The 25,831-nt window shown below is 40.2% G+C and overlaps 1 protein-coding gene across 1 annotated transcript in view; it reads left to right on the top strand.

Annotated features, from left to right (window-relative positions):
- The window catches only part of LOC309667842 (uncharacterized protein), a gene marked incomplete at its 5' end in the record, with an annotated part of 57,003 nt that overhangs the window by 23,323 nt on the left and 7,849 nt on the right, over window positions 1-25,831 (top strand). The gene's annotated exons all lie outside the window — the stretch shown is intronic.

Genomic DNA, 25,831 nt, shown 5'->3' with positions numbered 1-25,831 from the left:
GTTCGATCCCTGGTCAGGGAACTAGATCCCACATGCATGCCGCAACTAAGATTTCTCATGCCACAACTAAGGAGCCAGCAAGCCACAACTAAGGAGCCAGCAAGCCACAACTAAGGAGCCAGCGAGCCGCAACTAAGAAGCCCGCCTGCCACAACTAAGAAGACTGCCTGCCACAACTAAGACCCGGTGCAACCAAATAAATAAAAAACCATTTTTAAAAAATTGCCATAAGGGGATTAAGCAGAATATGATGTCATGAGAAAAATCTGTGAGAATTTGTCTGATGACACTAGTCTGGAAGTGTTGACCACAACAAGAAGAGGAGCTGGACCCTACATTTACACCACTAGGGCGATTGATGCAAGCCTCTCTGGAATCCTCCCATGCACAGATAAGCGTGAACACTTACCACAATCCCTGAAGCCTAGTAGGCCTGCACTAAAGGCCTGTTGAATAAATTAATGAGTGAATGGGTCTGGGAATGAGCTAGCATATTTTGGGTTCTGGGCCATCAGAAACCAGGCCTTGGCTCTAATCTGGGTTAGTCAGGAGTTGTTTGGTTTCTATGTCAAGGTGGACTGGCACATTAACTATGTTTTGAGTTGCGCTGATCTCTTAGCTGAGGACATGTTTGTCTATCTGTGTCAACACAACTCTGGGTACAACATTATACTGAGATGGTACTGGCTGGGATTCTGGCTGGATTGTAAACTGGTTTCTGAACTGATATGCTAGGATTGGTCAGTGCTTTGTTCGGCAGTACATATACTGAAATAGGATTGGTCAGCAGGTCTAATCTTGGATATGGCTTCCAGTTTAGGCTGTGGATCAGTCTGGCACTTTCCTTGGCAATGGAATTAGCCCATAACTGAAATCATGAACTAAATAACAGGTATGAGATGATATCTCATTGTGGTTTTGATTTGCATTTCTCTGATGGTTAATAACGTTGAGCACCTTTTCACATACCTGTTGGTCATTTGTATGTTTTCTTTGGAGAAGTATCTATTCAGAACCTTTGCCCATTTTTTTATTGAAGTATGGTTGATTTACAATGTTGTATTAATTTCTGCTGTACAGTAAAGTGACAGTTATACATATATATACATTCTTTTCTGTGTTCTTTTCCATTATGGTTTATCACAGGATATTGAATACAGTTCCGTATGCTGTACAGTAGGACCTTGTTGTTTATCCATTCTATATATAATAGTTTGCCCCTTTGCCCATTTTTTTTTTTTTTTTTTTTTTTTTTTTTTTTATAATTTTTATTTATTTATGGCTGTGTTGGGTCTTCGTTTCTGTGCTAGGGCTTTCTCCAGTTGCGGCGAGCGGGGGCCACTCTTCATCGCGGTGCGCGGGCCTCTCACTGTCGCGGTCTCTCTTGTTGCGGAGCACAGGCTCCAGACGCGCAGGCTCAGTAATTGTGGCTCATGGGCCCAGTTGCTCCGCGGCATGTGGGATCTTCCCAGACCAGGGCTCGAACCCGTGTCCCTGCATTGGCAGGCAGATTCTCAACCACTGCGCCACCAGGGAAGCCCCCTTTGCCCATTTTTTAATTGGGTTATTTGTTCTTTTGCTATTGAGTTTGATGAGTTCCTTATATTTTTTAATATTAACCCCTTATCAGATACATGATTTGCAAATATTTTCTCCTACTCCATAGGTTGCCTTTTCATTTTGTTGATGGTTTCATTTTGTGTGCAGAAGCTTTTTAGTTTGGTGTAGTCCCACTTACTTACTTTTGTGCTTATTGCCTTTGCATTTGGTGTTAAATCCAAAATATCTGTAAGCAAGTTTTAAACTCTAGTTTGTTAGTTTGCTTTTTGCCATGGAGCAAGTTAGTAATTCTGAAACTACCTTTTGTGCATTCTAAGACAGAGAAACTTAGTAAACATATGTGAATAATTTCTAGATTTCTCACTGTCAGAAACGAGTTCAAATATGGAAAGGAAGAAGGCTAGAATGAACCCTATGGTAATAGAGTGAAATTGAGGGAATCAGTATAAACTCATGGTTCTATACAAATAGATGAATGGATGGCTGATTGGTAGTTAGTTCATTTCCTGGGTCCTCTGAAAAGCAGACATCAAGACAGGATTAAATGCGCAAGGAATTTATTAAGGGAAATGTCTTTGAGAGAGAAAATGGGTAGGGAGCCAGAGAAGGCTGGGAGATCTGTCAGACTGCAGTACAACTCTGACCCTGAGTGAAGGAGAGAAGGAAGGAAGGAAGGGAGGAAAGAAGGGAAGAAGGAAGGAAAGAAGGAGAGAGGGAGGGAGGGAAGGAGGAAGGAAGGAAGGGAGGGAGGGAGGGAGAAAGGGAGGAAGGGAGGAAGGGGGGAATGCTTAGACAGCCATTCAGGTCTAAGAAAACTTTTCCAGGCCATCAGGTAGCCTTCCAGCTGAAGTCTCCATAAGAAGAGCAACAAGTCTCCCAGGAAGGGGCCTACCTTAGTATCCTTGCTGTGCTCAGTCACTGGCTAGGGAAGCATGGCCTTGGCACAAACATAAGGATGAATTTCCAAGCACAGCAGCAGAGGCCTACAGTCAGTTATGGTCCCTGTAGTCAGAGACCTGAGAGGCACTTTCTCATAGCGGCCATAGTCCACCTATTGTGCCGTGCAGACCTACTTCTCTGTACTGTACAGGTTCGGGGAGCACCTCCTCCATGCTGCCCATGGGCCTCTCTTTCTGAGGGGAAACTTCCTTCCTGAGGGAGGTGTGTTGGAAGAACTACAGCATCTATTGCTGCATTTGATCTTAAGGCTTCATTTAGTACTCATCCTCTCCTTCCTCCACTATGCATTCTTTTTTTTTTTTAATCTTTATTGGAGTATAATTGCTTCACAATACTGTGTTAGCTTCTGTTGTACACCAGAGTGAATCAGCCATATGCATACACATGTCCCCATATCCCCTCCCTCTTGAGCCTCCCTCGCATCCTCCCTATCCCCCCTCTGTAGGTCATTGCAAAGCACCGAACTGATCTCCCTGTGCTATGCTGCAGCTTCCCACTAGCTATTTGACATTCAGCAGTGTATATATGTCGATGTTAGTCTCACTTTGCCCCAGCTTCCCCCTCTCCTAACCATGTCCTCAAGTCCATTCTCTTCGTCTACGTCTTTATTCCTGCCCTGCCACTAGGTTCATCAGTACCATTTTTTTTTTTTTTTTTTTAGATCCCATATATATGTGTTAGCATACGGTATTTGTTTTTCTCTTTCTGACTTACTTCACTCTGTATGACCGTCTCTAGGTCCATCCACCTGAATACAGATAACAATTTTGTTTCTTTTTATGGCTGAGTAATATTCCATTGTATATATATGCCACATCTTCTTTATCCATTCATCTGTCGATGGACATTTAGGTTGGTTCCATGTCCTGGCTATTGTAAATAGAGCTGCAATGAACATTTTGGTACATGACTCTTTTTGAATTATGGTTTTCTCAGGGTATATGCCCAGTAGTGGGATTGCTGGGTCATATGGTAGTTCTATTTGTAGTTTTTTAAGGAACCTCCATAGTGTTCTCTATAGTGGTTGTATCAGTTTACATTCCCACCACCAGTGCAAGAGGGTTCCCTTTTCACCACACCCTTTCCAGCATTTATTGTTTCTAGATTTTTTGATAATGGCCATTCTGACCGGTGTGAGGTGATACCTCATTGTAGTTTTGATTTGCATTTCTCTAATAATTAGTGATGTTGAGCATCTTTTCATGTGCCTGTTGGCCATCTGTATGTCTTCTTTGGTGAAATGTCTATTTAGGTCTTCCGGCTATTTTTTAATTGAATTGTTTGGTTTTTTGATATTGAGCTCCATGAGCTGTTTGTATATTTTGGAGATTAATCCTTTGTCCGTTGTTTTGTTTGCAAATATTTTCTCCCATTCTGAGGGTTGTCTTTTCGTCTTGCTTATGGTTTCCACTATGCATTCTAAATTCCCCTCACCCTCAGCTACTACCCCAGCAGATCTGCATGGCTTACCTGATAGTGCAACTCAAACTTTTATCTCTGAGGGGTCTGAACCCATTGATAATCATACCCTTCTCAGTCCAGGTTTGCTACATGTAACCATTCATAGTTATAATGGATTAAAAGAATTCCAGGAGGTGCTCAAGTGGATAGAAGAGGCCTGATATACTCAACTTGCCACAAAGTGGCTGACTGCTCTCTTGGAGGAATAATGTCATAAAAGCAAGCTGTTCAAGACAGAGTGAACTTCACTAAAGCACTCACCAATTTCATAGCTTCTTTTCAAACTCAGGTAGTATAAATCAAGGTGCTATGGTCTAAACGATTGTATCACTCCCCCCTCCAAAAATTCATATGTTAAAAACCTAACCCCCAAAGATGATAATATATTAAGAGATGGGAACTTTGGGAGGTGCTTAGAATGGGATGAATGCCTTATAAAAGAGACTCCACAGAGATCCCTGGCCCCTTCCACCATGTGAGGACACAGGGAGAAGGTGCCTGCTAATGAACCAGAAAGAGGGCCATCACCAGAAAGTGACCGTGCTGGCACCTTGATCTTGGACTTTCCAGCCTCTAGAGCTGTGAGCAATAAATTTCTGTTGTTTGTAAGCTACCCCGTCTGTGGTATTTTGTTATAACAGCCAAACGCGCAGGCAAATACAATTAACTTTTAAGTTTTGCCCAGCATTATGCTCTTTAATATTCTGGAACAAACTGACACTCTGCTGGTGTTTAGGACAGTGGTTCTCTCTTGGATCCATGAGGTCACAGCTATTTCATAACAATACTAAGATGTTATTTATGTTAACATCAATGGAGTCATCACTGCTAACTTTAAATAAATTAATAAAAAGGTCTTTAAATTTTCTTTGGTTCCATTTCCAATATAAGTGTTAAGAAATCTGGAGATGAGAAAACCAGAGGATTTCTGCTTTAGGACAAAAGGTGTTTTTTTTTCCCTTGGAAAAAAAAAAGACATACATAGTTTTATTTCTCTATTACTATTGCTCCTGGAATAGTCTCAGCCATTTATGTTGGACTACCTTTAACCAAAGCAACTAACTTCTATTGTACAGAGAAAACTGGCAGATGGATAAATGAGAATTGCTTGTTGTACAGGAGCATTTTAGCAGACTAGCAAAGCTCATGAACACATATACTACACCTTTCTACAGCCACATACATCCCTTTCAGCTTCTGAAAGTGGCAAAGAAAACATGTTTATTACCATGACCCAAGTTACAGCCTCTCTATAACACATAAAAGTAAGAAGCAAAACTATGTATACTCAAAACTATGATTAGTAATAATCAACAATACAGTATTCTACATTACTTAGAAGTTATCTAGGTATTCAATGATTATCTAGTAATTAACCTAATATCAGTCCAATGTTGGGTTTTTTTGTTTTTTGTTTTTGTTTTTGTTTTTGGCCAAGCCACTCAACTTGCGGGCTCTTAGTTCCCTGACCAGGGATTGAACTCATGCCGCCCTGCAGTGGAAGCACAGAGTCCTAACCACTGGACTGTCAGGGAATTCCCAGTCTAATGTTTTAAGTTAAAGAACTTGAAAATTAACTTCAGGTTACTACAAAACATACATACTACAAAATATAATTATTATTGAAATAAAAATGTTGTCAGTATAATGATTCAGTTTAGTTGAGTACAAATTTACATTTCATAATCTTAAATATTGTTAATGCCCTTCAGCCAAAGACCACCAGGACCACTCCTGTAGTTGAACAAGTTTGGTTTTGTAGTAGGAGAGAACATACACCGTAGGAAACTGTGGGGCGGCTCAGTAAAAGGATGTTAGAAAGGACTTATACAACTAGGGATTTGGTTGGGTGATTTTGGAGAAGGTACAGGAAGAGAGGGTTTACTCTAGGTGAAAGTGGGGACGATCTATGATTATCTCAATACATCTTATTCATAGGGAGGGCACACTAATGCAAGCATAGAGCTATAATTGGTAAAGCAGTATCAGTCATATACTAGCTGGTCTAGAGAGATATTTGGTATTTTATGGCTTGGACAATGTTCTTGTTTTGTCTATGTTCAGACATGATTATTGGAGTGGGCTTGTTTTTGTATTAATCTGTCATGGTCACAGACAGAGTGGCCTTGTCTGATGTTGACGTTCTGTGAAATAGTTCATGTCCAGCAGGAGAACATTAAGACCCAGCTGTGAGTGCCAAGCCAGCTCATAGCAACACCAAGGCCCAGCAGCAGATAGCACCAGGCCAGCTCCTGGATGTCAGGGGCTGCTTTTTTTCTCTATTAACATTATGTAGAAGTAATGTTAGCTTATTTGGTCAGTAAACCTCCAGACGTTTAGGAAAAACAAATACAAATAGAACAAAATGTAGATTTCTATTATACTTAACACTGATAAATCAGAGAAGAGATAGCTATTTCTTAAAACCAAAATTGTTAAATGAGTCTTGAAGGGGTTCAGAACATGCCACCTCAAAATATTTTGATTTGGCCTACTGATTATTTTGAGCTAAAGGCACTTGGAAAATAGCAGATGCAAGAAGGGCACTCTGACCTCCCCTTTCTTCTTGAAAGCAAGAGGTAAAACTCCCATGTGAAAGATGCCCTCTTTGCACCTGGAAGAAAAGGACATTCTTACCACCAGAGACAGGGAATGGAGGCCACAAAGAATCTGTACCTTGTTAGAAGAACCCTATTTTCCTTGAGCCTCCCCATATATTCTGTTAGAATTTTTTTAGTTTAGCACATTTAAAGTATTAGATGCTTGGTTTCCTTAGTTTAAGAGAATTTTAGGAACATTTGATTTATGTGTGTGCTTAGTTATCTCTATAAGCCAATCAGAGCAGAGCTCCTTTAATTTAGAAGTCGTTATAATCTAATTTATTTATTTATTTATTTTAAAAATTGTTATTTATTTATTTATGGCTGCATTGGGTCTTCATTGCTGCGTGCGGGCTTTCTCTAGTTGTGGCGAGCAGGGGCTACTCTTCATTGCAGTGCGTGGGCTTCTCATTGTGGTGGCTTCTCTTGTTGCAGAGCACGGGCTTTAGGTATGCGGGCTTCAGTAGTTGTGGCACACGGGCTCTAGAGCACAGGCTCAGTAGTTGTGGCACAAGGGCTTAGTTGCTCCGCAGCATGTGGGATCTTCCTGGACCAGGGATCAAACCCATGTCCCCTACATTGGCAGGTGGATTCTTAACCACTGCACCACTAGGGAAGTCCCTATAATCTAATTTATTAATATCATCTGGAGATAGGTAGACATTCTGAAACTGAGTCCCCCTAAAGCCGAGTTCCCTTACCCAATTTTTGATTTTCTTTCTAACCCAAACTTTATTTCCCTTTTTTCTTCTCTGACCTCAATCCTGTGCTAACTAAACACTAATCAACCAGAGTCAGATGACTAAAACTGATGTTGTTGATAACATCATTAATGTACTAAAATTGCTGTTGTAGATATCACTATTAACTTAAACAAACTCAGGTTGTTTCTCCAGGGCAAGATGAGCTAATAGGCCTCTGAGCCATGGACCACTTGGCCAGAGAATCACAAACCAGAGACATCCTGATTCCCAAAACTACAATTAAGAAATGTCACAAGAAGATGATTAACCCCAGCCTCTTTGTTCTCCCCCTTGAAAAAACTCCTAACTCAAAGACCAAGTTGAAGTGGAGACTTGTCTCCCACTCCCTTGCTTGGTGCCCTGCAATAAATCCTTACTTTGCTGCAAATTCCCACTGCCAGAGTTTGGCTTTCTGTACTGCTGGCACACGAGCCCTTTGCTCAGTTACAATTTCACACTCATACACGGAGAGGTAAAGGCCTTTCTAAATTACACAGAGATATAGATTTATAGCTTTAAATCTACAATTTCAGCTGCAAGTCAAGAGTAAAAACAGAAACACAAAAACTTACTAGTTTGGATATCAAAGAGCTGTTTCCCATCCAGGTAGAAGTCTGTTCTCCTTCCTGGTTTGCATGGTCTTAAGGTGGACAAATAGAGAAACAAATATGACTAACAAAATTTGGGGAATAACTTATCAGCCATAAGCAATCCAGAAACAAACAAAAAGAAGCACAGAATTAATAGTGACGACAAGAAACTAGAGAAACATATATTACCTAACTCAGATTTGGCTGTTTGCCACTCAAAAGCCAATACTCGAGAGGCAAGTGTTGACTGGAAAGGAAAGATTGCTTTATTCAGGAGGCCAGCAACATGGGGAGAAATAGGACTTGTATCCAAGAACCAACTCCCAAGATTCTGCTTGACCATGAAAGTTTTTTAGAGGGAGAAAAGGGAAGTTAATCGCAGTTAATCATTCGGGGAGGGGCTCAGAGTCTTTTATCTTCCACTGTGTGCAGATTTTCTTCTGACTGGTTGGTGGTGGGGTAACAGGGTGTTGCTCCAGGAATCATACCCAGCCTGAAGTTACCATCCTCCACCTGGGTGGGGGCCTTAGTTCCTACAGAAGAACTCAAAGATATTGTTATGTATATTCCTTGAGGAAGAACCAGGACCCTGCTTTATTATTGCACTATGGTTTCCTGACTGCTCCTCCTTTGTTTCTTTGTTTTCTTTGTTCCCTCTCTTCCCTGATAAGCAACTGTTTGAATCTGCCCTTTGGTACTCAGGGAAGGTCTAGGAGGCTGAAGCTTCTTTCCTACAAACAAGAAATGGGGGACACAGAAAGGATTTGCATCCGAAAGGATTTCTACTGAGGAGGGCCCCACAGGATCCTGCTCAGTTTCACACAGTGTCAGCAAAGTTCTATTGCCACTTAGCATTCACCTATAGGAGCCAAAAAATAAGTGGCTGGGTTTAAGACGCCCATGAGGTTCCTTCTCCAGCAGTGTAATATACCTGGCCCTTTTGAAACCGTGCACCTCAGATTGGGACTTGAACCCACGTGCCAGGACTCGAACCCAGCCTAAACCCTGATTGGAACTTGAACCCACGCGGCTGGGACTCCAACCCAGCCAAAACCCACAGTCTTCCAACTGAGATCACACACCTGGTTTCAGGACTTAATGAAGCTCAGGTTCTTGATGTCTCATCACAGAAAGAATTCAGTGAGTGACAAAATGATACGTAAGAAGTGGATTTATTTAGAAAGAAACACACTCCACAGACAGAGTGTGGGCCATCTCAGAAGGCGAGAGCAACACCAGGGTATGAGGTTGTCAGTTGTTATAGGGGTGGGTAATTTCATAGGCTAATGAGTGGGAGAAGTATTCCAGCTATTTTGGGGAAGGGGTGGGGATTTCTAGGAATTGTGCCACTGCCCACTTTTTGACCTCTGTGGTCGGCCTTGGAACTGTCATGGCACCTGTGGGTGTGTCATTTAGCTTGCTGATGTGTTACAATGAGCATATATTGAGGCTCCAGGTCTAGTGGAAGGCGACTCCACCATCTTGGACCTGTTTGCTTCTAATCAGTTTATGCCGTGTTTGGGCTATGTCATTCTTTTAAAGATTGTGCCCTGCCCCCTTCCCTCCTGTTTCAACACATGTGGGTTCAAGTCCCAATCAGAGTTGCACAGTTTCACACTCTCACCGCTTGTTTGTAGTCCTTTCTTAAAGATAAAGCAAAGCATGGACTTGGGAGAAGACTACCTGGGCTCTACCACTTACTAGCTGTGTGACCTCGGGCAAGTTACTCATCTTCTTTGTGCTCCAGTTTCCTCATTTGTAAAATGAGGATTTCAATAGTGTTATTTCATAGAGTTGTTACAAGGATTAAATGACCTAATATTTATTTGGAAAGTACTTATAACAGTGCCTAGCACATATTCAGTGTTATATAAATATTACATAAAGATATGTGAATAATTTGCTGTCTCGTTTATCTATTTTCAAGTAATATGTTCAGGTACTCTAATGCTATGTACATGATAATGTTAAAACTTTCTCAGAGGAAAAGGAGTGGGGAGGGACAAGGTATATCTACAAAAAAACAGATGTGGTTTATTTTTTTTTCACCATCATCCCTTCTATATTCCCTGTTTGTGAGGAACTTTTTTCGAAGACACTTGACATCCCTACTCGCATATTTGTGCAGAGGACAGACTCTTGTTCGGTTCTATTGCAAGATCTCCTTCCGTAGCATGCTTTGTCCTGCTGAAAGAACCCTTCCTTTCAGTTCCTCTCCCTAATGCTGCAGATCTGCTCCTTTGCCCCAGTCCTGCCCCCACGGCCCCGAACTAGTGGGAGAATCTCCTAGATGCAGAATGCCTGCCTTGCTAACCACACAGATGGACCAGACATGGCCTCTGCCTTCAGGTCACTCACAGACCAAGAGGATCAGTACTGTGTAATCTTGAAACTAGCCATTTTGGCTGTATATGAGAACTTGACCTGCTTTCATGTGGTTCTCTAGCATAATTTACATCCACACGTCTGACTGTAATCAGTCAGTTATGTCTTATATTAAGCCACCCAGAAAAATAACCACTTCCTTAGAGGAAATTATGTTAGACCAACGTCTTCTGTGGGTTTTTTTCCTGGTGCATTTCGAGCCCTGGTCCAGGAAGATCCCACATGCTGCAGAGCAACAAAGCTCGTGCACGACAACTACTGAGCCTGTGCTCTAGAGCCCATGAGCCACAAGTACTGAGCCCGCGTGCCACAACTACTGAAGCCCGTGCGCCTAGAGCCCATGCTCCGCAACAAGAGAAGCCACCGCAATGAGAAGCTCGTGCACCTCAACGAAGAGTAGCCCCAGCTCGCCGCAACTAGAGAAAGCCTGCGTGCAGCAACAAAGACCCAACGCAGCCAATAAATAAATAAATATTTTTAAAAATAAAGGTAAAAAATAAAGATTATAGATGAGTTTTAATCTTGTCTACACTTAAGTTTTATATAACCCATTTATATATTTTTTATTTTTTTATTGAAGTATAGCTGATTTGCAATGTTGTTCTAATTTCTGCTGTACAGCAGTGACTCAGTTATGCACATATACACATTCTTTTTTTATATTCTTTTCCATTATGGTTTATCTATAACCCATTTATTTTAATTTATTTCTCTCAGTTTTCAGATGAGCAAATCAAAATTTTCAAAAATAAGATACTCTCAAAAGCCTACAATGCCTGTTTCTTATTTTAACAACTCAAGTCTGGATATGGCTTGATTCAAATTTAGCTTTGCCTGTTACAGGGATTCCATCATGCAAGCCGCAAGTTCAGGGTTTGCCAGATAAGCTGAGATCTCGTAGCCCCAAAACAATCATCTACCACCATCTCTTCATCCCACTCTCGGGTGCTCTTCCCATTCACCCAGCTAATTTTGCTTCAGCTTCCCCTGGTTTGCCTTTGGACTTCCTGTAGGACCCGTATTCAGTCAGTCTTTTCTCTCTCTCAGCTTCAGTCCACCTCAGGCAGGATACAGCTAAGCAGCCTTAGCCAGTGCCCTTGCTGGACCTGCCCTGGATTAGAGAGAGGAAGATTTAGACACCCATTATTGCCCCATGCTGACCTGTAAGTATGGACGAACAAAACAAACGAAGCAAGTCAAAGACTTGCTCTAGTCCCTGGATGTAGAGTGCTTGGGCAGCAAGCATTAGGTTCTTAGTTGGACACTTATGACCCCCAGAAGAAAGAGAGGACGATAAATACTATTGATGAATCCTTGTGGAAAGTAGAGGGGTAACTGAAAGTGGGGGTGCATGCATTGTCTGCAGCTCTGTTATTCAAAGTGTGACCTAGGGACCAGCAGACTCAGCATCACCTGGGAGCATCTCAGGCCCCACCCCAGATCTACCAAATCTGAATATGCATTTTAGTAAGACCTGTAGGTGATTTGTGTGCACACTGTCTAAGGTGAGTCTGGCTTGATCTGTCCTTTCCTGTGAAAGGCCTCAGAGTGTCCAGGGCCTGAGAGACAGACTTGGGCACCCCAAAATTCACAGGAGCCAAATGCTAACCTAGTCATCCACAGAGAGTCACTGCCACAGGGTTTACATACTTGAAGGCTGAATGCCTGCTCATTTCCTTCCCTATCGGCAAACTTAACCCAGGAGGCTAGATCCTCATCAGGTTACCAGGAGAACCTGGGATATTTACTGTCCCCTTCTAAATAATTCAGTGTTTCTCCAAATACATTATTGCCAGCCTAAGCACACTTCAGTCTCCTTCCACTTCTGAAAAGCAATTTTACTTGCCTCATTTTCTCAAGCTTGGGGGACATCTCCTAGTAACTCCCAAACAATTTTGATAATCATGAGTCAGTCACACAACCTCATCTAATCCTCATAACAACTATGCAATAGGTACTAGTATCCCCATTTTACAAATGCAGAAACTGAGGCTCAGAGATGTTAAGTAACATGTTCAAGGTCATACATCTAATAGTAGGGGATCAGAATTCTTGCTGGCCCCAAAGCCAGTGGTTTTAGCACCTGGACCATACACAAACACCTCTTTGGCCTTTTCCTCAGACAAGCTCCAAAGATGCTTTGCAAGCTGTTATTTACAGACATACGACTTGTCTACCTGCTCGTTCGTGTGGTTCATATGTCATGTGTCAACCTCATTATTATGATTACTATCATTTTCATCATCATCAATTAACATTTGTTGAAAGCGGTCATGGTGCTGGGCACTATAATTTTAATTCCCTGCATGCAGTTTCTGCCTGTATACTCTTCCTTTTAAATAATCACATTGCTAGGAATATTTTCTTTTGAAAGTGTGACAAACTACAAGCAGGTGCTTGTAGTTTCCAGCAGGCATTTGTTTTAGTGCTGAAAGCTGGAGAAAAAATTTGCTCAGTTATTCACTATGTACAAAATCTGAACAATTGATGCCTGCTTTCACACTTCGTGCTTGATGGCTTCAAAGATCAAGATAAATTCTTTCAACCAGAGGAAAAATAAATCCATAAGAGCTTAATCTGTGGTCTATCACTACTCAATGTTGAACACCAATGCTTTTATTCTATTCTGATTTCTTTTTATTTTTTTAAAGTTTTTATTGGAGTATAGTTGATTTACAATGTTGTGTTGGTTTCAGGTATACAGCAAAGTGAATTAGTATACATGTACATATATCTACTCTTTTTTAGATTCTTTTCCCATGTAGGCCATTACAAAGTATTAAGTAGAGTTCCCTGTGCTACATGATTTCTTCTTAAATTTTATTTTATTTTTTTCCCAAGACATTTTATTTTATTTTTATTCTCTATTTTTTTATTGAAGTATAGTTGATTTACAATGTTGTGCTAATTTCTGCTGTACAGCAAAGTGACTCAGTTACACACATATATACATTCTTTTTTTTTTTTTTTTTTTTTTGACAGTATGAAAAGTATTTATTAGGATCTGTGTTCACTTAGCACTATCACAATAATGCTATAAAATTGCAAGTGCTGATTTTCAAGGGATGACACACTTAAAATTATACTTCACCTTAAAGGCTATTACAAACAACAAAATCAAAACCTAGAAGAAAACCTTATGAGAAATTGATACAGTAGATATTTTTAAGTAGGCAATTTTTAAATTCCTGAATCCTATGTTCATTTTTTTTTTTTTTTTTTTTTTTATTTTTACAAGAGATAAATAGACTGACACCAAGCATTGTACATGGATGACCACAACAAAAACAACAATGATTGCAATTACCAAACATGAAACACACTCATACTATGTCATAATATTGACATTCAGTCCAGTAATCCTCCACTGTAACAGCTCCTTTACTTTGCAGTGGAAATTGATTTGTATATTCTTTGCCTCTGAGTCCTTGCGGGACTTTTTTTTTTCTTTTAATTCAGACAGAAAGTCACAAAAATTATACTCATCCTCATCAGTTCACTCAGTCCCATGTAATTAATTGTTTTTTTTCATCTTGATCTTTTGTTAGCACTTTTATGAGTTCATCAGTTTTTCATCAGAGTTCTGAAAATGCTTATTCATTCAGTTCAGCAGTACAGTCAGTTACCAGAAACCTGTACTTGTCAGAGTCTTTTCCATGAATTTCTTGAAGATGAAACCCTTTTATAGGAACATATTTGCAAAATCATCAGAGTACACCCAGAACTGTCTGTAAATGACAAAAGACTTAAAAATGACCACGGTAAAAGATTTGATGAAAGTTCATAATAATGCAGTTGACAAGAAAATTAGTTATTTCTGAGATATACATTTTAAAGTAATAACTAGGATTATTACTTATAACATTATACCAGAACATATAAGATTTTTAGAAATTTCATGTAATGTCTGAAACATTTATATTAACATATTTCCATACATATTTCCATACAAATACAAATATAAGATTTTTAGAAATTTCATGTAATGTCTGAAACATTTATATTAACATATTTCCATACATATTTCCATACAAATACAAATATAAGATTTTTAGGAATTTCATGTAATGTCTGAAACATTTATATTAACATATTTCCATACAAATAACCCAATGAAAGTTTAGTATTAGTTGTTTTGTTTGTTTTTTTATACTGCAGGTTCTTATTAGGCATCAATTTTATACATATCAGTGTATACATGTCAATCCCAATCGCCCAATTCAGCACACCACCATCCCCACCTCACCGCAGTTTTCCCCCCTTGGTGTCCATATGTCCATTCTCTACATCTGTGTCTCAACTTCTGCCCTGCAAACTGGCTCATCTGTACCATTTTTCTAGGTTCCACATACATGCATTAATATATGATATTTGTTTTTCTCTTTCTGACTTACTTCACTCTGTATGACAGTCTCTAGATCCATCCACGTCTCAACAAATGACTCAATTTCGTTCCTTTTTATGGCTGAGTAATATTCCATTGTATATATGTACCACATCTTCTTTATCCATTCGTCTGTTGATGGGCATTTAGGTTGCTTCCATGACCTGGCTATTGTAAATAGTGCTGCAATGAACATTCGGGTGCATGTGTCTTTTTGAATTACGGTTTTCTCTGGGTATATGCCCAGTAGTGGGATTGCTGGGTCATATGGTAATTCTATTTTTAGTTTTTTAAGGAACCTCCATATTGTTCTCCAGAGTGGCTGTATCAATTTACATTCCCACCAACAGTGCAAGAGGGTTCCCTTTTCTCCACACCCTCTCCAGCATTTGTTGTTTGTAGATTTTCTGATGATCCTCATTCTAACAGGAGTGAGGTGATACCTCATTGTAGTTTTGATTTGCATTTCTCTAATAATTAGTGATGTTGAGCAGCTTTTCATGTGCTTTGTGGCCGTCTGTATGTCTTCTTTGGAGAAATGTCTATTTAGGTCTTCTGCCCATTTTTGGATTGGGGTGTTTGTTTCTTTAATACTGAGCTGCATGAGCTGTTTATATATTTTGGAGATTAATCCTTTGTCCGTTGATTCATTTGCAAATATTTTCTCCCATTCTGAGGGTTGTCTTCTCATCTTGTTTATGGTTTCCTTTGCTGTGCAAAAGCTTTGAAGTTTCATTAGGTCCCACTTGTTTATTTTTGTTTTTATTTCCATTACTCTAGGAGGTGGATCAAAAAAGATCTTGCTGTGATTTATGTCAAAGAGTGTTCTTCCTATGTTTTCCTCTAAGAGTTTTATAGTGTCCAGTCTTATATTTAGGTCTCTAATCCATTTTGAGTTTATTTTTGTGTATGGTGTTAGGGAGTATTCTAATTTCATTCTTTTACATGTAGCTGTCCAGTTTTCCCAGCACCACTTATTGAAGAGACTGTCTTTTCTCCATTGTATATCTTTGCCTCCTTTGTCATAGATTAGTTGACCATAGGTGCGTGGGTTAATCTCTGGGCTTTCTATCTTGTTCCATTGATCTATGTTTCTGTTTTTGTGCCAGTACCATATTGTCTTGATTACTGTAGCTTTGTAGTATAGTCTGAAGTCAGGGAGTCTGATTCCTCCAGCTCCATTTTTTTGCCTCAAGACTGCTTTGGCTATTCGGGGTCTTTTGTGTCTCCATACAAATTTTAAGATGATTTGTTCTAGCTCTGTAAAAAATGCCATTGGTAATTTGATAGGGATTGCATTGAATCTGTACATTGCTTTGGGTAGTATACTCATTTTCACAATGTTGATTCTTCCAATCCAAGAACATGGTATATCTCTCCATCTGTTGGTATCATCTTTAATTTCTTTCATCAGTGTCTTATAGTTTTCTGCATACAGGTCTTTTGTCTCCCTAGGTAGGTTTATTCCTAGGTATTTTATTCTTTTTGTTGCAATGGTAAATGGGAGTGTTTCCATAATTTCTCTTTCAGATTTTTCATCATTAGTGTATAGGAATGCAAGAGATTTCTGTGCATTAATTTTGTATCCTGCAACTTTACCATATTCATTAATTAGCTCTAGCAGTTTTCTGGTGGCAGTTTTAGGATTCTCTATGTATAGTATCATGTCATCCGCAAACAGTGACAGTTTTACTTCCTCTTTTCCAATTTGTATTCCTTTTATTTCTTTTTCTTCTCTGATTGCCGTGGCTAGGACTTCCAGAACTATGTTGAATAATAGTGGTGAGAGTGGACATCCTTGTCTCGTTCCTGATCTTAGAGGAAATGCTTTCAGTTTTTCACCATTGAGAATGATGTTTGCTGTGGGTTTGTCATATATGGCCTTTATTATGTTGAGGTAGGTTCCCTCTATGCCCACTTTCTGGAGAGTTTTTATCATAAATGGGTGTTGAATTTTGTCAAAAGCTTTTTCTGCATCTATTGAGATGATCATATGGTTTTTATTCTTCAATTTGTCAATATGGTGTATCACATTGATTGATTTGCGTATATTGAAGAATCCTTGCATCCCTGGGATAAATCCCACTTGATCGTGGTGTATGATCCTTCTAATGTGTTGTTGGATTCTGTTTGCTAGTATTTTGTTGAGGATTTTTGCATCTATATTCATCAGTGATATTGGTCTGTAATTTTCTTTTTTTGTAGTGTCTTTGTCTGGTTTTGGTATCAGGGTGATGGTGGCCTCATAGAATGAGTTTGGGAGTGTTCCTTCCTCTGCAATTTTTTGGAAGAGTTTGAGAAGGATGGGTGTTAGCTCTTCTCTAAATGTTTGATAGAATTCACCTGTGAAGCCATCTGGTCCTGGACTTTTGTTTGTTGGAAGATTTTTAATCACAGTTTCAATTTCATTACTTGTTATTGGTCTGTTCATATTTTCTGTTTCTTCCTGATTCAGTCTTGGAAGGTTATACCTTTCTAAGAATTTGTCCATTTCTTCCAGGTTGTCCATTTTATTGGCATAGAGTTGCTTATAGTAGTCTCTTAGGATGTTTTGTATTTCTGCAGTGTCTGTTGTAACTTCTCCTTTTTCATTTCTGATTTTATTGATTTGAGTCCTCTCCCTCTTTTTCTTGATGAGTCTGGCTAATGGCTTATCAATTTTGTTTATCTTCTCAAAGAACCAACTTTTAGTTTTATTGATCTTTGCTATTGTTTTCTTTGTTTCTATCTCATTTATTTCTGCTCTGATCTTTATGATTTCTTTCCTTCTGCTAACTTTGGGTTTTGTTTGTTCTTCTTTCTCTAGTTTCTTTAGGTGTAAGGTTAGATTGTTTACTTGAGATTTTTCTTGTTTCTTTAGGTAGGCTTGTATAGCTATAAACTTCCCTCTTAGAACCGCTTTTGCTGCATCCCATAGGTTTTGGGTCGTCGTGTTTTCATTGTCATTTGTCTCTAGGTATTTTTTTATTTCCTCTTTGATTTCTTCAGTGATCTTTTGGTTATTTAGTAACGTATTGTTTAGCCTCCATGTGTTTGTCTTTTTTACGTTTTTTTCCCTGTAATTCATTTCTAATCTCATAGCGTTGTGGTCAGAAAAGATGCTTGGTATGATTTCAATTTTCTTAAATTTACTGAGGCTTGATTTGTGACCCAAGATGTGATCTATCCTGGAGAATGTTCCGTGCGCACTTGAGAAGAATGTGTAATCTGCTGTTTTGGGATGGAATGTCCTATATATATCAGTTAAATCTATCTGGTCTATTGTGTCATTTAAAGCTTCTGTTTCCTTATTTATTTTCATTTTGGATGATCTGTCCATTGGTGTAAGTGAAGTGTTAAAGTCCCCCACTATTATTGTGTTACTGTCGATTTCCTCTTTTATAGCTGTTAGCAGTTGCCTTATGTATTGAGGTGCTCCTATGTTGGGTGCATATATATTTATAATTGTTATATCTTCTTCTTGGATTGATCCCTGGATCATTATGTAGTGTCCTTCCTTGTCTCTTGTAACATTCTTTATTTTAAAGTCTATTTTATCTGATATGAGTATAGCTACTCCAGCTTTCTTTTGATTTCCATTTGCATGGAATATCTTTTTCCATCCCCTAACTTTCAGTCTGTATGTGTCCCTAGGTCTAAAGTGGGTCTCTTGTAGACAGCATATATATGGGTCCTGTTTTTGTATCCATTCAGCCAGTCTATGTCTTTTGGTTGGGGCGTTTAATCCATTCACATTTAAGGTAATTATCGATATGTATGTTCCTATGACCATTTTCTTAATTGTTTTGGGTTTGTTTTTGTAGGTCCTTTTCTTCTCTTGTGTTTCCCACTTCGAGAAGTTCCTTTAGCATTTGTTGTAGAGCTGGTTTGGTGGTGCTGAATTCTCTTAGCTTTTGCTTGTCTGTAAAGCTTTTGATTTCTCCATCAAATCTAAATGAGATCCTTGCCGGGTAGAGTAATCTTGGTTGTAGGTTCTTCCCTTTCATCACTTTAAGTATATCATGCCACTCCCTTCTGGCTTGCAGAGTTTCTGCTGAGAAATCAGCTGTTAACCTTATGGGAGTTCCCTTGTATGTTATTTGTCGTTTTTCCCTTGCTGCTTTCAATAATTTTTCTTTGTCTTTAATTTTTGCCACTTTGATTACTATGTGTCTCGGCGTGTTTCTCCTTGGGTTTATTCTGTATGGGACTCTCTGCGCTTCCTGGACTTGGGTGGCTATCTCCTTTCCCATGTTAGGGAAGTTTTCGACTATAATCTCTTCAAATATTTTCTCTGGTCCTTTCTCTCTCTCTTCTCCTTCTGGGACCCCTATAATGCGAATGTTGTTGCGTTTAATGTTGTCCCAGAGGTCTCTTAGGCTGTCTTCATTTCTTTTCATTCTTTTTTCTTTAGTCTGTTCCGCAGCAGTGAATTCCACCATTCTGTCTTCCAGGTCACTTATCCGTTCTTCTGCCTCACTTATTCTGCTATTGATTCCTTCTAGTGTAGTTTTCATTTCAGTTATTGTATTGGTCATCTCTGTTTGTTTGTTCTTTAATTCTTCTAGGTCTTTGTTAATCATTTCTTGCATCTTCTCAATCTTTGCCTCCATTCTTATTCCGAGGTCCTGGATCATCTTCACTATCATTATTCTGAATTCTTTCTCTGGAAGGTTGCCTATCTCCACTTCATTTAGTTGTTTTTCTGGGGTTTTTTCTTGTTCCTTCATCTGGTATATAGCCCTCTGCCTTTTCATCTTCTCTATCTTTCTGTAACTGTGGTTTTTGGTCCGCAGGCTGCAGGATTGTAGTTTTTCTTGCTTCTGCTCTCTGCCCTCTGGTGGTTGAGGCTATCTAAGAGGCTTGATGGGAGGCTCTGGTGGTGGGTAGAGCTGACTGTTGCTGTGGCGGTCAGAGCTCAGTAAAACCTTAATCCACTTGACTGTTGATGGGTGGGGCTGGGTTCCCTCCCTGTTGCTGTGGCGGTCAGAGCTCAGTAAAACCTTAATCCACTCGACTGTTGATGGGTGGGGCTGGGTTCCCTCCCTGTTGGTTGTTTTGCCTGAGGCAACCCAACACTGGAGCCTACCCGTGCTCTTTGGTGGGGTTAATGGCAGACTCTGGGAGGGCTCACGGCAAGGAGAACTTCCCAGAACCTCGGCTGCCAGTGTCCTTATCCCCCCGGTGAAACAGAGCCACCACTCGCCTCTGCAGGAGACCCCCCAACACCAGCAGGTAGGTCTGGTTCAGTCTCCCCCAGGGTCACTGCTCCTTCCCCTGGGTCCCGATGCACACATTACTTTGTGTGTGCCCTCCAAGAGTGGGGTCTCTGTTTCCCCCAGTCCTGTCAAAGTCCTGCAATCAATTCCCACTAGGCTTCAAAGTCTGATTCTCTAGGAATTCCTTCTCCCGTAGCCGGACCCCCAGGTTGGGAAGCCTGACGTGGGGCTCAGAACCTTCACTCCAGTGGGTGGACTTCTGTGGTATAAATGTTCGCCTGTCTGTGAGTCACCCACCCAGCAGTTATGGGATTTGATTTTACTCTGATTGCGCCCCTCCTACCGTCTCACTGTGGCTTCTCCTCTGTCCTTGGATGTGGGGTATCCTCCTTGGTGAAGTCCAGGTTCTTCCTGTCAATGATTGTCCAGCAGCCAGTTTTGATTCTGGTGCTCTCGCAAGAGGGAGTGAGAGCACGTCCTTCTACTCCGCCATCTTGGTTAATCCCCTTCTACATTCTTTTTTTATATTCTTTTCCATCATGGTTTGTCCCAGGAGATTGAATACAGTTCTGTGTGCCAGAGAGTAGGACCTTGTTGTTTATCCATTCTAAATGTAATAGTTTGCATCTACGAACCCCAAACTCCCAGTCCATCCTTCTCCCTCCTCCACTCCCCCTTGGCAACCACAAGTCTATTCTCTTTTTAAATTTTAAAATGCTAAGATTTACTATTGAAGTTTAGAGTTTTGTTTTTTTTTTAATTTTATTTATTTATTTATTTATTTATTTATGGCTGTGTTGGGTCTTCGTTTCTGTGCGAGGGCTTTCTCTAGTTGCGGCAAGTGGGGGCCACTCTTCATCACGGTGCGCGGGCCTCTCACTATCGCGGCCTCTCCTGTTGCGGAGCACAGGCTCCAGACGTGCAGGCTCAGCAATTGTGGCTTACGGGCCTATCGCTCCGAGGCATGTGGGATCCTCCCAGACCAGGGCTCGAACCTGTGTCCCCTGCAGTGGCAGGCAGACTCTCAACCACTGCACCACCAGGGAAGCCACTGAAGTTTAGAGTTCTAATGCCTAACCTTCAGATTGTGAATATTTATATCAGTCAGTAAATGGCAACGTAAAGGAAGTCAGGCTTATATTTGAATTTTGGTTAATACACTTACCAGCTCGGTCCCTTTGGGAATGTTACTTCACTTTGCTCAGCCTCAGTTAATCAACCTATTGAAAGAGGTTAATAATTTTCTTTTCTTTTTTTCTTTTTTTTGGCCGCACCACACCACTGCGGGATTTTAGTTCCCCAACCGGGGTTTGAACCTGGACCCTCATCAGGGAAAGTGGGGAGTCCTAACCATTGGACCACCAGGGAATTCCCGAAAGAGGTTAATAAACTCTTAAAAGAGTTCTTATCTTTTAGAGATACATACTGAATGAAATGATGTGATGGATGGGATTTGCTTCAAAATAATCCAAATGTAGGGGGAAAGTTGGGTGGGTGTATAGTTGAAACAAAACTAGCTAATATGTTAATTGTTGACACAGGGTGATGGGTACCTGGGGATTCATTATACTATTCTCCCTACTTTTGTATATGTTTGAAAATTTTCAATAAAAAGAATGAAAAAAAAATCCTCATAGGTCTTTGTGAATATTAGAAAATATATGTGAAAGTGCTTTAGTCTGGAATAATAGCGACCACTTTTCAAGCATTTACTGTGTGCTATATGCCATTCAGAACACTTTACATACATTATTTCATTTAATTATCACAACACTTGCATGAATTAGGTAATTGTTATTATCTGCATTTTAGAGATGAGGAAGAAGAGACACAGAATTTAAGCAACTCACCCGAGGTCACGCAGCTAATAAGTACCAAAATCAGATTCAAACCTTAGTTGACCTCCAGAGCCCATGCTACATTGCCTCTCATCTGATAAGCATTTGAGTAATAGCCAATAATAGCTGCCATTTTTTGTGTTCCAAACATACTAGGCATCATCCTAAATGTCTGCTCTACTTTATCTCTGATTTGTTCATTTTTTTCCTTTTACTCCTTATGCCTACTGTTTAAAAGTATCTGTCCTAAAAGTTGGAGAAACAAAATAATTTCCTTGAAGTCATTAGTTAACAATTAAGGAGTATTGATCAGGAATATTGTATTTCTCAGAGAGGAAGAGATCAGTAAGGCTTGAAGGAGTAAGAAAAACCCTTTTGGACCTGGAGCTTCAGCATCCCACAGACCGCCTTTGAGAAGGTGATAAATCTCTGGACTTTCTTCCCCAGAAAAAGCACACATATACATACACACACAAAATTTTGCATTTGATTTCAAGAGGCTTGTGAATTCCCTGAAAGCCATCTGAGAATCCCTGGCCTAGCTAAGAGGGGGGAGAATATTCCCGGCAGAGGTCACAGTACTATTAGTCACAGAAAGGTGAGTGGAACCATCTGCTGGATGGCCTAGTGCTTGTAAGGAAACAGGGAATCAGACCAGAGAGGCAGAGTGGTAACTAGTCTATGGAGCACACTGCCCTCTGTTCTTACACTTGGATCCCACCCCTAGAAATTTATCTTAAGGAAAAATTAATATAATCATTATTTACAACACTAAAATATCTACATAAAATAATACTACAATACTATCTAATATTGTAACTAAGAAAAAACTGGGAACAACTGAAATTTCAATAATAGAAAAATATTAAAAATTAGGGTGCTTCAAATTGCAAGAATACTATACAGCCATTAAACACAGTCATTGTAAAGCCTTTGTATAAACAAGTGTCTAGAAAAATTGTCCAAGATTTTAAAATAGGCAGAAGAGATTACTGGTGTCGTTTCTGTGGAATGCTAGAGGTTATCTAGCAGACCAACTGAGGATAAACTGATTCTATACGGATGTGCACTTCAGATTGTCTTTCTTCTAACTAGGCTGTTTTTACAATTCTTCAGGAAGTTAAATTGTAGAAAACTGATAGTAATGTAAAAGATCTTTGTCCACAAAAATACATGTGAATTTTGTCTGATAGAAATATAATTAATTTCTACTCTGTAAAAAGATGACCCAAAACATTACATTATATTGTCCTATAAGATATTAATCAGATTTGCATCTCTTAGCAAATTTATTTCATCATTCCTAATTGCCTCTATTTATCTATTCTTCAAATTCTCCTTTGAATTGGTCTTAATATCTTACTGATTCCCATATTAATTAACTAGGTGAAAAATCCTTAGCACCTGCATTAGTTACTCATTGCTTTGTACCAAATAACCCCCAAACTTAGTGGCTAAAACAGCAGACACTTATTATGTCACAATTTCTGTGAGCTAGGAATCTGCAAGTAGCTTAGCTGGGTCTGGGTCAGGGTCTCTCATGAGACTGCAGTCTTCTCAAGGCTCGACTGAAAAAGGATTTTCTTCCAAGCTCACTCATGTGGTTGTTGACAGGTCCCAGAAGATCTGCTTCTAAACTCACTCACGTGGGCATCTTCACAGGGCTGTCTCATGACATGGCAACTGGCTTCTCCCAGAACTGAGCAATCCAAGACAGAGAGAGAATAGCCATGTGGAAGCAACAGTCTTTTTATAACCTAGTATCAGATATGACATCATCATTTCTGCCATATTCTATTCCTTATAAAGGGTCCAGCTAAAAATTATTTTGAGCTGAAGGCGTTTGATAACAGACAGGTACAAGAACAGGTTTTTCCCCACCCCGAACTCCCTTTATCTGCCTAAAAGCAGAGCCTCCCAAAAGAAGCTCAACTGTCATACACCTTCTTCCAAGGAGTTTCTTAACCAGGGAAGATTGACCCTATCACCAGAGAGGGCTGTCAGCACCAGGATAAGAGATTACCTAAACAAAACTAGTCTATCTCCCACCTATTCCCCTAAGGGCCATTTATCTTTTCTAAAAGTCATTTGTTTTCCCATAAGTGCTCTTTCTCCATCTCCCCTTTCCCTATTAAGATGGTATATAAGCTCCAAATTCTAACTGCCCCCTTGAGTCACATTTTTCTGTGCGCTCCTGCAAACATATGTGGATTTAAAATTTGTCTTTTCTCCTGTTAATATAAGTTTTTGATCAGTTTAAGTCATAGGCTCCCAATTAGTAAACCTGAGAGAGTGGAGGAAAAGTTTTTCCTTCCTGACACTTAGAAGCCAGTCAATAAGAGCAGCCCTGCTCAACGTGAGGGGACTACACAAGGTCATGACAAGTAGGAGGCAGAAATCATTGGGGCCATTTTAGAGGCTGCACCACAACACATGTGCACGAAAGTCATGCTTTTAAGTCTGAAAATTATACTTTAACACAAGGAAAAGTCTTATGATGTAAAATCACATAAAAAGAGCAGACTATGAAAATGAATATATACCATTATTTCAAACACAGAAATAATACTATGCCTACGGACAAATACTGGCAGAGACAGAAAGAGAGAGTAAAAGAAATGTCTAAGAATATAACAGCTGTGTGAGAGTGGAGTTTAAAATCTGGGGCTCTTCTTTATTTTTATTAATTCTTTTTTTTTTTTTCTTTAAAATCACCTCAAGGGACTTCCCTGGTGGTCCAGTGGTAAAGAATCCACCTCGCAATGCAGGGGACGCAGGTTTGACCCCTGGTCAGGGAACTAAGATCCCATGTGCTGCAGGGCAACTAAGCCTGCGCGTGGCAACCACTAAGCTCACGCACCTCAACTGCGTGCCACAAACTACAGAGCCCACGCGCCCTGGAGCCCGCGCCACAACTAAGGAAGAGAAAACCTGCATGCCACAACTAGAGAGAAGTCCATGCGCCACAACGAAGAGCCCGCACTGCAATGAAAGATCCCACGTGCCTCAACGAAGATCCCGCATGCCGCAACTAAGACCCAACACAGCCAAAAAAGATAAAGAAAATAAATAAAATAAATATTTTAAAAAATAGCAATAAAAATAAAATCATCTCAAATATTATTTTGTTTTTTCAACACAAAAGAAAAAATCAAAAGAAGGCTTGACCTCACTGGTATATAAAATATGAAGTCCTAAATTAATCAAACAGGAATGCATCAGGATGAAAGTAAAATTTTTTTTTAATTTTTTTTTTTTTAAATTTTTATTTTTGGCTGCATTGGGTCTTTGTTGCTGTGTGCCAGCTTTCTCTGGTTGCGGAGAGCAGGGGCTACTCTTCATTGCAGTGTGTAGGCTTCTCATTGCAGTGGCTTCTCTTGTTGCGGAGCACGGGCTCTAGGTGTGCAGGCTTCAGTAGTTGTGGCATGCAGGCTCAGTAGTTGTGGCACAGGAGCTCTAGAGCACAGGCTCAGTAGTTGTGGCACACGGGCTTAGTTGCTCCGTGTCATGTTGGATCTTCCCGGGCCAGGGCTCAAACCCGTGTCCCCTGCATTGGCAGGCAGATTCTTTTTTTTTTTTTTTTGGCAGGCAGATTCTTAACCACTGCGCCACCAGGGAGACCCCCGATTTTTTTTTTTATATATAAATTTATTTATTTATTTTTGGCTGCGTTGGGTCTTTGTTGCTGCACATGGGCTTTCTCAAGGTGTGGTGAGTGGGGGCTACTCTTCGTTGCGGTGCATGGGCTTCTCATTGCGGTGGCTTCTCTTGTTGCAGAGCACGGGCTCTAGGCGTGTGGGCTTCAGTAGTTGGGGCGTGTGGGCTCAGTAGTTGTGGCTCGCGGGCTCTAGAGCGCAGGCTCAGTAGTTGTGGCACACGGGCTTAGTTGCTCCATGGCACGTGGGATCTTCCCAGACTAGGGCTCGAACCTGTGTCCCCTGCATTGGCAGGCAGATTCTTAACCACTGCGCCACCAGGGAAGTCCCCCAAAGTCACTTTTAAGGAATAAAGGAATTTGCTTCAGTTTCAGTTGCATTTTCTCTAAATTAATAAACTGAGGCAGGACTTCCCGGGTGGCGCAGTGGTTAAGAATCCACCTGCCAATGCAGGGG

The sequence above is a fragment of the Balaenoptera physalus genome, assembly GCF_965194825.1.
Source record: "Balaenoptera physalus genome assembly, chromosome: 10".
NCBI lineage: Eukaryota > Metazoa > Chordata > Mammalia > Artiodactyla > Balaenopteridae > Balaenoptera > Balaenoptera physalus.
Note: the sequence above shows the minus strand (reverse complement) of the source record. Positions and strands in the feature narration are given on the sequence as shown.